At 35.3% G+C, this 13,301-nt stretch overlaps 1 protein-coding gene and 1 non-coding gene across 2 annotated transcripts in view; both read left to right on the top strand.

Annotated features, from left to right (window-relative positions):
• The window catches only part of SLC2A13 (solute carrier family 2 member 13), a 365,815-nt gene that overhangs the window by 295,085 nt on the left and 57,429 nt on the right, over positions 1 to 13,301 (top strand). The gene's annotated exons all lie outside the window — the stretch shown is intronic.
• Positions 3,741 to 3,874, top strand: LOC115837421. The gene has a single exon (XR_004032465.1). It is a non-coding gene; the product is annotated as a small nucleolar RNA SNORA22 (small nucleolar RNA).

The raw sequence follows: 13,301 nt of genomic DNA, 5'->3' as shown, positions 1-13,301 counted from the left end.
TGTTTTCCCAGCATTTCACCACTCTCCCACACAGATTCTAGTCAGTTTAAATCCCTTGTCATTACCCTAATATCGATTATAATTTCCTATCTCTATGTCTTTTCTCACACTGTGCCTTCTGTCTAGAATTTACCCTCCTTGATCTCTGCCTGAAATCTATTTTTTTTTTTTTTGCTCAGTTTAGATGTCCCTTTTTCCTTGCAGTTTCTGTGATAAGCCCCAGTAAACAATGCTTATTCTATCTCCTGCTGCCCTCTAGCTCTCCCCTGGTTGTAGCATACTATCAGAGACATTTCCTGTCTATAAGATGAATGATAGCCGTAAGTCCTACTGGAACACCTCACAGAGCTGACACTATGTGCCACTTAGCAGTAGCAGTGTGAAGCAACCTGGCCTGGGGATTTCCAGGAGACACGTCCACCTCAGTACAGATGCAACTCTTACAAACCTTTAAACAAAGTGACCCTTACAAGACTAGCTTAACCTCCTTTTATGAATGAAAGACCTGGTAACTGACTACGATTGAACACAGGCGTAAGAAAGGGGAAGAATCCCCCAAACTCTGAGAATAGTTTCCAAATGGAGACCCTCTTGGATGGGCGGTCATCTGACCCCTGATTGAATCTGGCTCATGCCACCCACCTGCTCCCATTATCCAACTTGTAAGAGCGCTGCTAGAATAAACTGCTGATATTCAATATCAGTCGGTATCTAAGTCTCATCTTTGATGTGAATCAGACCACATTGGAAGAAAAATTGCCACTGGGGAAGCTGGTTAACTAGGACCATTCAAAACCCCTGAATAATGAATGATACTTGTATAGTTTATATGATAATTATATTTTTATATGATAGCAATCTGTGTTTAAATGTATATTTGCTTCTAGATTATAAATTCTAATTTCTATATTCTGCATTGTTTTTAAACCTTTGGTGTTTTATATACATCAAGCATTCAATCCATAATTATAAAAATAAGGGTTTAAAATTATCACAGTTATAAATGAGAGGATATGATGTTCCAGTCACTTCATTTTAGTTACATCTTTTGCATCCATACTTATTTCCAGGAAAGGAAACTTAGGAAAAAATTGAAGTAATGCAATTTACATAACACAAAGCTTTAATGTTTACCTGTACTAATAAAAACACTAAAAAACAGTTTAAAAATAATACTTAACCATGTGCTTCAGTATATCACTGCAAAAATATTGCTTGGAGCCATACTTTGTGAAAAACACTTTTTAAAAATTATTGGAACAAGCCAGGTGAGGTGGCACATTCCTGTAGTCCCAGCTACTAGAGAGGCTAAAGCAGGAGGATCACTTGAGCCCAGGAGTTTAAAGCCAGCCTGGGCAACATAGCAGAACTCCATCTATAATAATAATAATATCATCATCATCCTGGCTAAAAATTATTAGAAGAAATATTCAGCATATTTCCTGAAAATATTCACTGATGTGCCAGGGAAGCAGTTTATCTATGGTGATAGCATAAGACCAAATGTATTACAAAACTATATCAAATAGCAAAAACAGAGGCAGTTTTCCTTTGTAACCTCTTTAAAATTTTTGAAAAGAGGTATCACTTTTGTATTTAGAAAATGAAATTTATCATTAACAAACCACATCAGTATCTTAAGGTACTCATGTACAAGATTGATGTATTTTTATCAGTTAGTCACATAAGGGATAGAAAAACCTCCAGCTGTGCTCCTAAATTAATAACAATGTATCTCAAAGTTAATTTTTACCAACATAAATTTTATAGAGAGAAGTATAGTGTCTGATGTAGAATATTTTAATCCATTTGACTTTTAAAATTATACTTTTTTATGTTCCTGCTTAAATAGAAGTCATTATGGTAGATTATTCTCTGTAGTATCAGTAGCTGCATGTTATGTGTTTGGAAGTTTCATCTACCCATAAATAATTTCAGAGATCACATGCCTCTAGGCTATTAGTTTTTCAGGTTCAGAAATTTAGACTCCCTTGGATTTAGTGACTATATTGCAGACTCTGATACTATTTATGTTGCAAAGTCTACAAATCAAAAGACCAAAACACTTCTGAGTAATTTATCTCCCTCGTCCATACTAATTTATCGAATTTCTTACTTGACATTTAATTGTAATAATAAATAAACACTTGTTAACAGTTTTATCCAAGTAGTGATATTCATAGTATATTTAACTACCTTTCATTTTCAGTCAAAACCTGATATTTCTAGTCAACCTGTGTTCCTTTTACTTTTTTTTTTGAGACGGAGTCTCACCCTCGCCCAGGCTGGAGTGCAGTGGCGCAATCTCGGCTCACTGCAAGCTCCACCTCCCGGGTTCACGCCATTCTCCTGCCTCAGCCTCTCCGAGTAGCTGGGACTACAGGCGCCTGCCACCACGCCCGGCTAATTTTTTGTATGTTTAGTAGAGATGGGGTGTCACCGTGGTCTCGATCTCCTGACCTCGTGATCCGCCTGCCTCGGCCTCCCAAAGTGCTGGGATTACAGTTGTGAGCCACTGCGAAAAATTTTTTTTTAAGTTATAAAAGGAACTCTAAAGAAAACCATTAAACAAATAATAGTACAGGGCAATGAAAGAAAGGGTAAAAAATTATGAAAGGAATTGTCAAATGTCATGAGTTTGGGGAACAGTGCAGTAGGAAGTAGAGGTTTGGGCGACACTGCAGTGGGAAGTAGAGAGCTGTTAAGGTTTTTAAGTAGGGGCTAATGTGAGTGGCTTTAGGTTCAGGAGATAAAATTCTGATATAAGAAGGAAGAAGGAATTGTAAAGAATTTTATGAAGAACAAATAAAGGGCAAGGCATTTGGAAATATAGTAATATAAGGAATATAGAAGAATGGTGCTTGCATTTTTACATGTTGCTTTATATATATATATATATATATATATAAATTTAAAAATTTAAGCAGAAGATTATACATGCTGCTAGGTCACAGAAAGAAGAGCAGCATTAGATATCCAAATAATCTCAGGAAGTTTTTTGCTGGACAGCGTACATGAAATAAAATTTGACCATTCAAATCAAAGAACCGCTGCCTCTGTACACATCATTTGGTATCCAGGTCCTTCCTACTCTCTTGGTTTCGGTGCTAGTTTTATAACATAAACAAAATAATTTTCCACTACATGCGACCTGGGTTTACAACTTGTGTAGTTTGTACAATAGCAATCCATGTTTTAGCATTAGAATATGCATAGACATTCATGAACCAATACCAATCACAAGTCCTACAGTTTGAAAACAATGCCAAAATGGCAGCCTGAAAACTGTGATAACACAAAACTCTGTGCTCATAATTTCCAAGAAAAATTCATTATAGTGTCCTTTACTCTGTCTTCACTTGTCCTCTGAAAGATGAATGCTGTCTTATTTTATCTAGGAACTTTATTCTTAAATAGTTCCAAGGATTAACCAACTTTATTTTCATATCAGAGACACATGCTTCCTGGAACCCTCCAAAAATTACATTTTTTTCTTTTTGTTGTCATTTATTTGTTCAATGAGTTATAGGGGAAAGATTGCATTTAGAGCTGTTCTGCATGGACAAACCCATAAATATTAATATTATGTTTAATTATTGGTAGGTTGGATTATATAACAGAATTTAAACTCTGTTCACATTGTTATGGCATTTATACCTGGAAAGATAAAGAGTTTTTTCTCTGGTCATTTTATAGGATTGAAATTTGACATTGTGCTACATGCTATTAAAAATGTATTATTGCACAGTGAACACCCAAGTGTGCTTTATAGTTCCTTTGGCTTTGACTCTGTGCTAGAGCAATGTCTGTTATTTCCCTCTGCATTGAATGGAGCATTTATCCTTTTAAATGTATTCCGAAAGCCAGTACATTTAATTGAAAGCATATTAAAAAGACTCAGACATTACTCCCTAAGATTTATAATCTAAGAGGTAGATTGTAACATTTACACAAGCATACTTCAAAATTATCTTAAAGAAATGTTCCTTTCACAAATAGAGAAAAAAAAGTATTTACGGTGTATACTGCTTAGCATCAAGGACATTTGAGAGAAAAGGTAAATGAAAAATGTGTTGTAGAATGTGCAAATTGGAGTGAGTTTTAGAAATCCGCCCCGGGCTTTTAGGAACATCAAATGATGGAAGGTTTGATAAATAAAAGTTTGTAGTAAACTATGGGACAGAGTATTTCAGATACAAGATATGGACTATAAATATTTAAAGATTATGTATTGCCACCTTAATATATTTTAAAATAATGTCAAAGGTCCTATAACTGTGACTTACTTTAACTTTCTATGACATAAATGAGGATAAAAGTTCTCCAAATGATAAAAATATTTGTAAACCATGAATTTATTTTGTGACATTTTTAGGCTCATAAACATATGTCATATATTCTTTATTATTCTTGATGAAAATTTCATGTAAGGCTTAAAAATGAGACTGCAAGTGTGATACATGGATATCCATTTACTAAACCATTTCAACCATCATAACTTCTGAAGCCTCAGAGATAGGAACCTGTTTGCTTATATAGCTATACTGTTTTCCCTTCTGTGGGGTGCAAGCGGTTGTCTGAAAACTATGATTGACAGTGGAAAAACATCTTCGTTGGTTTAACATTGAGTTTTTGGGAAATACTTGATTATGCAGACCTGTGTTGTTTTTTAATTAATTGGCTTAGGAAACAGGCAGTCAGAATTCTGCTTGGGAGAATCAGGGAAGGAAAGGGCCAGATCAGAGTTAAGTCAATATTTTATATTTCAATTTTTATACTTATAACAATATTTTATATGTAGAAACTTTTCTACATCTGTGCTTTCAACTGTAGTTGTTATTGGTATATGAAACATCTACATTTATTCTGCCTACTTAATTGTTCAACAAACTTTAAGAACTTTCTGTATAACCTAAGATAGGATACCAAACCTTGGTATTTATAAAAACTTGGGGGACATCAGCTAGGACAGTTAGACACACCTGAAACAGAATTTCAAAGGTGATTACGAAGCAGAGATACATGCTGACCTTGGGCTATGTCACATAAGCTACTTATGTAATTAGAACTTATAAACTTATGTAATTAGCTACTTATAAAGTTAGAGTTAAACAAAGAAGGTAATTACTCAGAGCATCATGTTCCCTGCTAACTCAGATACTATTGTAAGTTCTTCATTGATTCATAAGAGATCCTATCTGATATCTTGGTAGCAGTGGACATTTTTGCAAGTAATTCTCGATTATTATTACTTTGCTTCTTTAAATAGAAATTAAGAAGGTACAGATCAGTATTTGATGTCTTCTCCCCCTCCCCCGAACTCATTTTTTTTTTCCGGTGACTTCACAGAAAAGTTTCAAAAATCAACTCCTCAGTTTTAGGTGTACATGACTGGGGGAATCAGATGATTTTAGGAACTCTGTGGGTATTTAATAGCTTTTTCAAGACAGTGAAACCAGGAAACATTTTGAGCCACTGCAATTAAGCCTAAGAAATGTTATGTGATTGTTTCTGTCTGCCTAGATCCAGGAGGGAGGCAGACTCTGGGAAGCCACAACACATTAGGCTTGACTGGGAGAAGGGATCACACACCTGGGAATGTCACTTGAGTCGGAGGAGTGGCCCAGGGGGGCTCTCTGGCAGTGTAAGAATGCAGGAGGTAAATTAGGAAACATCTGTAGAAGTTAAAGAGCTGGAAAGTGTTACCATAAAGAGATACTACTTGAAAGAGGTATACTGACCAAGTCTTGATAAGGTTTATAGCTTTGAGTTTTTCTCATAGATTTGGTGTTTGGCATCTACATACGTTGGCTATAGATATTTTAAAATATATATAAAGAATGTAAAAACTAAGATGACTGCTAACTGAAATAGTAGTTACATTTTATGATCTACTGTGTACAACTAACTTTTTTGTGAATATAGATGAAGCATTCTGTATCTTTGTTTCACTAAACCCCTTAGCCGTCATCAGTTGCCTTTCTCAGCTGGCCTCTATAAAAGTTTGGTGTTCTGTGATGCAAAAGTTTCGTTTCAGGCAAGAAAATGTCTCTGCACTAAATAAGGAGTTGATACAATGTAAGTTACTAAGAGCCTACATCTGTGGAGCAGATGACCCACAACTAGAAGCCAGCACACCCCATCCTAAACAGAAATAGTAATGGAACTGATCATTCTGTGGATTTGCCTGTGACTTGTAACAGCAGTGTAACCTTGTCTAATGACCTCCTCTATCCCATCCTAGCACACACACATGGACCACCCCAAAATGAGCAACCCGGAATTGGTTATGAGCATTTGAGTCTTTCAAAAGAGATTTTCTAATGAATTTGTTGAGTACTCCTGTGAGAGATGTTCAAAGAAATTAGTACACTTTTCCCCAATACTATTCACTCTTCTTTTATCTTCCAACTTAAAAGTGAATGAGATGTTATCTGTGTTTTTGCTGTTATGAAAAGAGAAGGATATAGTCACTCACCACCTACCTATTTTTTTTCCCTCAAGGCATTCGTGGTTCTTGGTATCCTGAAAGTGGGAATGACCCAACCCACAATGGGATAATACATTTGCCCAAGATAAAAGGAAATGATAAAGCATACCCAGTGTATAGGATGTAAAAAAGCTAAAAATATCTGCTCTTCTAGGCATTTTTATTAAAGTCTTTCAAACTCTTAAAATCTTTCAAATGTTTAGAATTCTTCTGAATTCAGTAGAGCATTGCTTTTCACCAGCTTATCGCCAAGAACTAAGGATGAAGGCAAATGGTGAGAGGTTCTTGCAGCATAACCAAAGGAGACCCATGAAAGGACAGGCTTATTTGTTTGTTTTTCATCCTAGTGTTTTATTTTTAAAAATTAAGTGAATTCTCCTTTATACCCTAAAATACAGCCATGTCCAGCTTACTAATTTAATTCTTGTATTATCCTTGATTTTTCTTTTTTTTAAATTATACTTTAAGTGTTAGGGTACATGTGCACAACGTGCAGGTTTGTTACATATGTATACATGTGCCATGTTGGTGTGCTGCACCCATTAACTCGTTATTTACGTTAGGTGTGTCTCCTAATGCTATCCCTCCCCCCTTCCCCCACCCCACAACAGGCCCCGGGGTGTGATGTTCCCCTTCCTGTGTCCAAGTGTTCTCATTGTTCAATTCTCACCTATGAGTGAGAACAGGCTACTTATCCTGGATTTTTCTAGGCAACCCAACCTACGGCCTTTGATCTCATCTCATCCTTCACCCCATCAGTGAGAAAAGGAAATTTTTGTTTGTAGAAGAAGTGTGCTATTTTATTCTGTAGCACATCAGTACCTGTACTAATTTGAGAATCATAACGAGCGTAGATCCAACCCAGAAACAAACCCCAAGTTCACAAAACTTAAAAAGGAATCGGCAAATTCTAGTTGAAACTGTTTCAGACCTCAGCTCACTATCAGCCCAGAACATATTATTTGCCTCATCGATTTAAATGTTACCGTTAGGATTTGGTGGACACTGTAAGTCTAGAGAATAGCTAATTGAATAAGACTTGAACATCTAATTGAATTTCTTGAACAAAATGTATACTGAGAACAGAAAATATTTCAGAAATCTATGACTTCATAATGTCACTGGCTCTGAAACATTAACACACTACTTTTCCAGTTTTATTTGGCTATATTTATTTGACAGTTGGATCTCTTTTATAGAATGTTGTACTGTGCTACAGCTTAACAACTAAAACATTTATCTGTTGTTTCCAGACTGGGAATGTCAGAATTATGTCATTGTAGCTAGCATATATTAAGATATTTTCAGCTATTGCTTCAAATGCTCTATTTTTCCCTACACGCCCTTTAGTAGAACTGCTTTCCAGTACTTTTTCTGTAACGAATAATTATTGCATTATGGTTATTTTTATCCCTGTTTGCCTCTTACTGTCCCCCAAACCAGAAACTTCTCAAGGGCAAAGTTGGGATAATGTTGTTCTCTCTGCCAGACACTATGCCTGGACACATAGCAATCTCTCCGTGCATGTGAATATTAGTGAAAGGATAGTAATAGGTGAAAAGAAAGAATGCTCCAGCCTACAAGTCCTGTAGCTGTTTTGACAAAGAACCTGTTCATTTTATTCTTCCAGATGATTTTATATCATGTGGAGAAGGCTAGTCTGTTTGAAAAACTTGTAGTAGAAATGACAGTAGTTAACAGTAAAGGCCAGACCATCACCATATCCAATAGAGCTCACAGTATTCTCTGCTTTATTCTGTTTTCTCTTTTTTTATTTTTGACTCATATTTGGGCATATGGGATTCAGGAAGTTTCTTTCAGAAAGTCTAAAATCAATGGGCAGCTTAGCTCTGGTATGACATAAAGAGAACACTTCCTGGAATCCAATGACTTCGATTTGTGTCTGGACTCAGTAACTGACCAGAAGATGGCCTTGGGTCATTTATTTTACTTCTCTAATCCTTAGTTTGCTGATCTTTAAAATAGAAGAAAGTAGTAACACTAGATCTTGCTTACCATCCAAGATCACTAAGAAAGTCAAATGAAAAAAAAAAAAGTGTGAGAAGAATTCGTAAATTTGATTTAATTTTTTAAAGACCAACTTAAAAATCTCAGCTCCAAATCTATCATTATCTTTCTGCCTTACCTAAGTGGATAAAGTGATTGATAATGCATATCTAATTGGCAAATGTGAAATTTAAAATTTCTTTCTTAGTAGTGTTGAGCTAGGCCTTGAAGGATGGGTAGGGTTTGTACATGCAGGGATAGCAGACGTAATTGTATGAGATAACCAAATTTAGTAACTGACAGCAATTTATGTTTATCCTCTCTTTAAAATGTGTTTTTCCTTTCTTAAGTATGTATTTTATGATAAAAGAGGAGTTCCTTTTTTTCTACCAAAGCATTCTTCAGTTTGTAAGAACTTTTATCTATTAATTTTTGTTAAATTGTATACAATTACAACAGTGTTTAGCATTATCAGAATTTTGATTTTAGTGAGCCAGTGTTACTTGATACAGTAAAGATCAGCTAAAGCCTTCTTGTGTTGTTCTTAAAGGAATAGATGTTTTCTCTTTACTCTCTATTTGGAAAAAGTTTAGGCTAGTTTTTAAAAACAGTACAAAGAGGAAATTATGAGTACATAATTCATTAAGTGTCTTTCATAAGCTTATTCCTCCTAAGCTATTACATTTGCTGTCTACATCTGTAGCTCATTTCCTAGGGAGGTAAAGCAATGACATTAAAACTCCAGCAGTACAATCTACATTAGAATGGTTGATTAATGTTTTGAAGTATTATCCCCAGACCTCACATTTTAAATTAATTTAATTCTTAATTATCACAAAGAAAGAAAAGAGTATGGGCAAAAGTGAAGAGAATATTCAGAGCAGTTTTCCTCCTCTTGAAAGATATGATTATAGCTTTACAGAATTTGGCAATACGATATAGATGAAGTAATATAGGAAATCACTCATACTGGAAATTGTCCGAGATTGAAACTTTCGAAATGTGGAGTTATCCAAGATGTGACTGTGTAGGCTTCAGACAGTTTCCAAGAATGACATTCTTCAGTGTAAAATGGAAATTCCAATTTTAAAATGCCTGTGTAGGGGTTCTGTTCAGTTAATATTCCCAATTACATCTTTTTAGTTGCTATTTTAAATTTTAAATCAAATGGAAATCGCATTGAGATTTGTAGATGGTAGTGGCTGCAGCAGTGTTTCAAGTCTCGCTGAAGCTTCTTCATCCCCCACTACTCCAGTAAAAACAGACAGTTGGCAAGGAATGGGCCTTATTTGAATCTTGATTCAAATGAACTGAAAAAAATCACTTAAAGACAACCAGGAAAGTGTGAACAGTGATTGGCTGTTTGATGTTTTTAAGAAATTGTTAATTTTTCAGGTGCAGTAATCATATTGTTGTATATTTTTTAAGTCCTTGCAGAGATACATACTGAAATAGTAACAGATGAAATATGGTATCTGAAATTTGCTTCAAAGTAACCCAGGAGAGGTGGAGTAAGTGGCAATTTAGATGAAACGTCATTGGCCATGTGTTTATAGTTGTTGAAAGTTTGTTATGGGTACGTCCGGTTAATTATACTGTTCTCTCTACTTTTGAATATATTTGAAAATATTTGTAATAAAATAAAATTTTGATGTATGCCAAAATAAATGCTGACCTAGATCAAAGACAAAAGTATTTTTAAGATAGCTAAGAAACAAATGGAATAGATAAAATGGAATGCAAAAAATATCTAATTAATCCAATAAAAGAAGTTTTAAAGGGAGGGCAAAAGTAATACTACAGGCCAGGCCCAGTGGGTCACACCTTTAATCCCAGCACATTGGGAGGCCGAGGTAGGCGGATCACTTGAGGCCAGGAGTTTGAGACCAGCCTGGCCAACATGGTGAAACCCCATGTCTACTAAAAACAAACAAACAAAAAAAAAGTAGCTGTGCATGATGGCAGGCACTTGTAATCCCTGCTACTTGGGAGGCTGAGGCAGGAGAATCACTTGAACCCAGGAGGCAGAAGATGCAGGGAGATCACACCATTGCACTCCAGCCTGGGTGACAGAGTGAGACTCCACCTAAAAAAAAAAAAAAAGTAATACTACAAACTAAATGTTTGGCCCCCAACCCCCTAAAGTCATATGTTGAAATTAGAACCCACCGGGCGCGATGGCTCACGCCCAAAATCCCAGCATTTTGGGAGGCTGAGGCAGGTGGATCACTTGAAGCCAAGAGTTCGAGACCAGTGTGGCCAAAATGGTGAAAACCCGTCTCTACTAAAAATATACAAATTAGCTGGGCGCAGTGGTGGGCGCCTGTAATCCTAGCTACTCAGGAGGCTAAGGCAGGAGAATCGCTTGGATCTCGGAGGCGGAGGTTGCAGTGATCTGAGATTGTGCCACTGCACTCCAGCCTGAGCAACAGAGCAAGCATCCATCTGGAAGGGAGGAAGGGAGGGAGGGAGGGCGGGCGGCCAAGAAAGAAACAGAAGAAAAAAGAAATTAGTCCTAACGTGAGGATATTTGGAGGTGGGGCCTTTGGGAGGTGATTAGGTCATGAGGGTAGAGCCATCATAAATGGGATAAGTGCCTTTATCAAAGGGGCCCCAGATAGATTCCCTCTTCCCTTCCACCATGTGAGGGCACAGATAAAAGATGGCTATGAACCAGGGACCAGGCCCTCACCAGACACCAAATCTTCTTATGCCTTAATCTTGAACTTCCCAGCCTCCAAAACCCTGAGAAATAAATTTCTTTGTGTAAAAGCCACCCAGTCTGTGGTATTCTGTTATAGCAGCTTAAACAGACTAAGACAAGTAGCAAAGTTGAGATGAGATAACCATAAAAGAAACAAATTAGAGATTTAAACCAACTCTATTGGTCAACTATGTTAAAATAAATTGTTTAGAAACTCCAATAAAAGACAGAGTTGTCCAACTAGACATGAAAACAAATGCAACTGTCTGCTGTGTAGAAAAACGGGGATGGAAGCAGACATACTATACTAACATTAATCATATAAAGCTGGAGTGGTTTTGTTACTATTTGACAAAGACTCCAGATAAAGGAATATTATCAGAGATTAAGAAGGATGGTTTATAATAAAGTGGCCAATTCATCAAGACATAAAATTCTTAAACGTACATTCCTCTAATAATAGAGCTTCTTAGAAATTAGTAAAAAAAAGTTTTCACAAAAATTACTAAATATTTGGATATTAAACAATACATTTCTAAATAACCCATGCTGTAAAGAAGGACATCACAAGGTAATTAGAAAATATTTTGAAGTCAATGAAAATGAAATTATAACATATCGAGAACGTCAGGGGGCAACTAAAGCAATACTTAACAGCAAACTTATACTTTAAGTATATTAGAAAATTTTAAAAGGTTTAAACTGAATTACCTAAGCTTACAGTTATGAAGCTAAAAAATGAAGAGGAACTAAAACCCAAAGTAATTAGAAGGAAAGAAATAATGGTAGTAGAAATCAATAAAATAGAAAATGTAAAAGCAATAGATGAAGTAAATAAAATCAAAAGGTGATTTCTTGAAGAGATCAATAAAGTAGATTAAGTCATAGCCAGGTTTGTTTAGGGAGAAAAGAAGACCCAACTTTCTATTATTATAATTAAAAGAGAGCACTTCAAATAAACGGACAAAATTCCTGGTGACACATATTTCCAAAAGAAATAGGAAAACTAAATCATCTATTTAAAAAATCAAATTTTTATTAAAAATCTCCCCATAAAGAAAACTGCACTGGTGAATTAAACCAGTTATTTAAAGAAGAACTAATGCCAATCCTATATAAACTCTTTCAGAAAAGAGCAGTGGGGGAAATTTCCCACTCATTTTATAAGGTTGGTTTTATCTTCATTACCAAATCTACCCAGAAACTACAAGAAAGAAAAACTGCAGATCAACATCACATTATCCCCCTTGTATACAGACAGAAAAATTCTCAAACTGAATCCAGCAATATAAAGGAATGCATGGTTGATTTAACATCTGTATTCAATGGATGTAATTCATTATATTAATAGAAGAAAAGAGAAAAATCATATGATCATCTTAATACATACAGTAAATAAATTGATGAAATTCCTAATCCATTCATGATAAAAACTCTCAGAAGGCTAGTAATGGAAGGAAACTTCCTCAACTTGATACACAACATCTCTTAAAAACCTACAGCTTACATTATACTTAATAGCAAAATATTATTTTCCCTCTAAAATTGAAAACCAGGTGAGGATGTCTACTCTTAACACTACTACATGACATTTTCCTGGAGATCCTGGTCAGTGTAATAAAGCAAGAAAAGGCATACAGTTTGGAAAGGAAGATATACTCTATTTTCAGATGGCATTATTTTTATAAAATGCTATGAGAATAAATAAATGAATGTAACAAGGTCTCAAAAAAGGTCAATGTAGAAAAATGTATTTTACATCTACTACTAACAATTGGCAAATGAAATAGTTTAAAGGCTAATTATGTCATCAAAACATGAAATTCTTAAATTTAGCAGGAAATAACAGGATCACTACACTGAACACTGTAAAATATTGCTGAGTGAAATTAAAGAAGATCTAACTAAATAGATCACACTCATGGATAAGAAGACTCAATATGGTTAAGATGTCAGTTCCTTTTAAATTGATCTCTAGATCAACTCAACTAATTCTAATCATAATCCCTATAAAAAATTCTGTAAAAATGTCAAGCTGGTTCTGAAATTTATATAGAAATACAAAAGAATTGGAGTGGCCAAAACATTCCTGAAAAAGAA

The sequence above is a fragment of the Nomascus leucogenys genome, chromosome 11, assembly GCF_006542625.1.
Source record: "Nomascus leucogenys isolate Asia chromosome 11, Asia_NLE_v1, whole genome shotgun sequence".
NCBI lineage: Eukaryota > Metazoa > Chordata > Mammalia > Primates > Hylobatidae > Nomascus > Nomascus leucogenys.
The sequence above is the reverse complement of the archived record's forward strand: the minus strand, read 5'-3'. Positions and strand labels throughout refer to the sequence as shown.